The sequence below is a fragment of the Talpa occidentalis genome, unplaced genomic scaffold (assembly GCF_014898055.3).
Source record: "Talpa occidentalis isolate TD23 unplaced genomic scaffold, MPIMG_talOcc4v2.1 talOcc4.6, whole genome shotgun sequence".
Classification (NCBI taxonomy): domain Eukaryota; kingdom Metazoa; phylum Chordata; class Mammalia; order Eulipotyphla; family Talpidae; genus Talpa; species Talpa occidentalis.
The window spans coordinates 115,498,914-115,501,725 of record NW_023604972.1 but is presented as its reverse complement, the minus strand read 5'-3'; the positions used below and the strand labels follow the sequence as shown (position 1 = coordinate 115,501,725).

The window sequence follows — 2,812 nt, the reverse complement described above, 5'->3', positions numbered from 1 at the left end:
AGTTCAGTTAAAATTTATTTGTACCTGTGAAGCAGGGTTTTCACAAAATGATGGTTTTAAACAAAGTGTAAAGTTTTGGTTTATTGGGTAACTTATTGCCTCAGAAGGGGTGAAGTTCTTTTGTGTAACCACACACATTACTCTTGCAAAAGAAAAATACTTGGCTAATATGAATAGTTTCCTAAGGATGTAATCCCAGAGGAATATTACTCAGTCAAGAATAATGAATATTCTCTATGGGCAACTATGGGCAGCTTTTGATGGAGCTATGTCTCCCAGGAAGTTCTCTGTTCTGGGACATGGGTCCCTGGACTTCTTGCCTCAGAGGCACAGCAGGCAGCATCATGAGAAAATGAAGGCTTTTTCCAAGGATGAGTCCAACAAGCTTGTCCACCTCTAAGCTTCCTGAGCTGCAAGACTGGCATGACCCACATGTTCCAGAGGTGGATAGGCCAGGATCCCAGGTGAACAAGAAGAAAGTTGTGGAGGCTGTGACCAATGTAAAGACACAACCGTTGGAGGTAGTGCTATTGTGTGCTAGGTAGAAACCCCTCAAAGTTTCAGAAATTTTAAGACCATTTTTGCTGAACATGTCAGTGATGAGTGTGAGTTTCTATAAGAACATAAATCTAAGAAGGTTTTCACTAAATACTGTAAGAAGTGGCAAGATGAAGATGACAAGAGATGGCTAGGAAAGGATTTCAACAATGTGAAGAAGTAAGCATGGTCACCCATGTCATCGCCCACAGCCAGATGCACCAGCTGCCTCTGTGCAAGAAGGCCCACCTTATAGAGATCCAGGAGAATGGAGGCACAATGGCTAAAAAAGCACCAGGAGGGCACTGAATGGCTGGAGAAGCAACTTGCCAGGAACCAGTGTTTGAGCAGAATGAGATGACTAATGTCATTGGGGTGACCAAAGGCAAAAGCTACAAAGGGGTCAACTGTCACTGGCACACCAAGAAACAGCCCCACAAAACCCACTGAAGGCTGCCCAAGATTGTCATCAGGGCATGGCACCCTGCCCAAGCAGCCTCCTCTGTAGTCCAGGAAGGGCAGGAAAGCTACCTCACAGCACTGAGATCAAGAAGTTCTACAAGAGTGGTCAGGTGTCCTTTTCAAGAATGGGAAATGGGTGAAGAACAGTGCTTCCTCAAGTTAAGATCTGTCTGACAAGAGCACTGATCCTTTGGGTACCTTTATCTATTATGGTGAAGTAACCAATGACTCTGTCATACTGAAAGAGCTGTGTGGTGAGAGCCAAGAAATAAGTGCTCACCTTTTGTAAGTCCTTGCTGATGCACAGGAAACCACCAGCCCTGGAGAAGATCGACCTGAAGTTCCATCACCTCCAAGTTTGGCTATGGGTCCTTGCAAACTGTGGAGAAGAAGAAAGCCTTCTTGGGATGATTCCAGAAAGACCAACTTGCAGAAGAAGAAGGTGCTTAATGACACCAACAGACTACAATTAGTAAGATGATAATAAAAATTATTTTCTAGTAGGAAAAAAATGAATTTTTTAATGATTGCCAAAAGGAACTGGAATATAATTGTATTATCCGTCAAAAGAAATATTATGTTACCTTTTCCACAGATAGTATTTTGCTGCAGATTTGAAACAGGACTCGATGAATGTTATTACATTTATTTTGTTTAAAAATGTATACAGTGGTCTCAAACTTACTTGTTTTATATACAATGCCCTCCTCTACTGCTCATTTATTCAACACTCATTTATTCCAGGAGTAGGCTTTTTTGCTAGAGTGTCCTTTCCAGCACGTTTACAGAGAAAATGAAGCAAAGGAGAGTAACTGCTAATGAGTACAGGATTTCTTTTTGAAGTAATTAAAATTTTCTAAAATTAATTACGGTGATGGTTGCACAACTCTGAATATAATAAAAATCACTGAATTGTGTAGTTTAAATGGATGAGTCACATGGTATGTAAATGTTATTACAATAAAGCTGTTATTTTAAATGAAAACGAAATAAGGGAAGGAAAAATAAGTTCAATGAAACTTTATGATTGCTCACCAACAACCAGATTCTTAACCAACTGAAAGTCAAAATCAAATTTATGGGGTAACTTCCAAACACATTGAGAAAAAAAAAAAAGAAAATGATCTTAGCTACAAGAACATTGTCATAATAGATATAAATGGTGTGTCCCGAATTTTTGTTTGATATGAGGCACAGAGCTAAACATTTTAAATGCATGACCTTGTTCAATCTTTATATCAACTCTAGCAGGTTACCACTGGATACATTCAGTAGAGGGAAGCTAATATTTAGATCAAAGCAAGTAACTGGAAAAGGCAGGTTTGTATGATGTAATTGTTTTTAATCTATTGCTTCCCAACATTAGAAGACAAAACCATGAAGTTTCTACTGCTGTTTATGACCAAAAATCTATATACATGCACATCCTCTCTCCACTACCCTCAGTAACAATATTTTAGGTTCTATGACACGTATAGTCAATGAGGAGGTTTTACAATGGTCAACACAACCAATGGCCAGCCTTTTGCAAATTATAAAATATTTGTTTTACAGATTTTTGAAATTTCATTTTATATATAAGAAAACATTTCCTAGTGAAGGTAAGGGAAATCGCCAATGTAAAGTAACTCTAGAAAAAAAGAGAGAATTAAGTGTTGAGTGCAAATTCAGGAATCCCTATAGCCATTATATTATTACTGATTAATAAACTGAGACCCCTTTCTTCTCTCCAGTTCCTGCTAGATGCCCAACACTGATACAGTGATCACTCACTCACAATGTTGACTACATGGTTTCTAGTGCAGTCTGCTCT

The 2,812-nt window shown here is 38.7% G+C and overlaps 1 pseudogene; it reads left to right on the top strand.

Moving 5' to 3' along the window:
• Positions 1-268: 268 nt before the first annotated feature.
• On the top strand, positions 269-1,449 carry LOC119260864 (60S ribosomal protein L3-like; annotated as a pseudogene).
• The last annotated feature ends 1,363 nt before the right edge of the window (positions 1,450-2,812 follow it).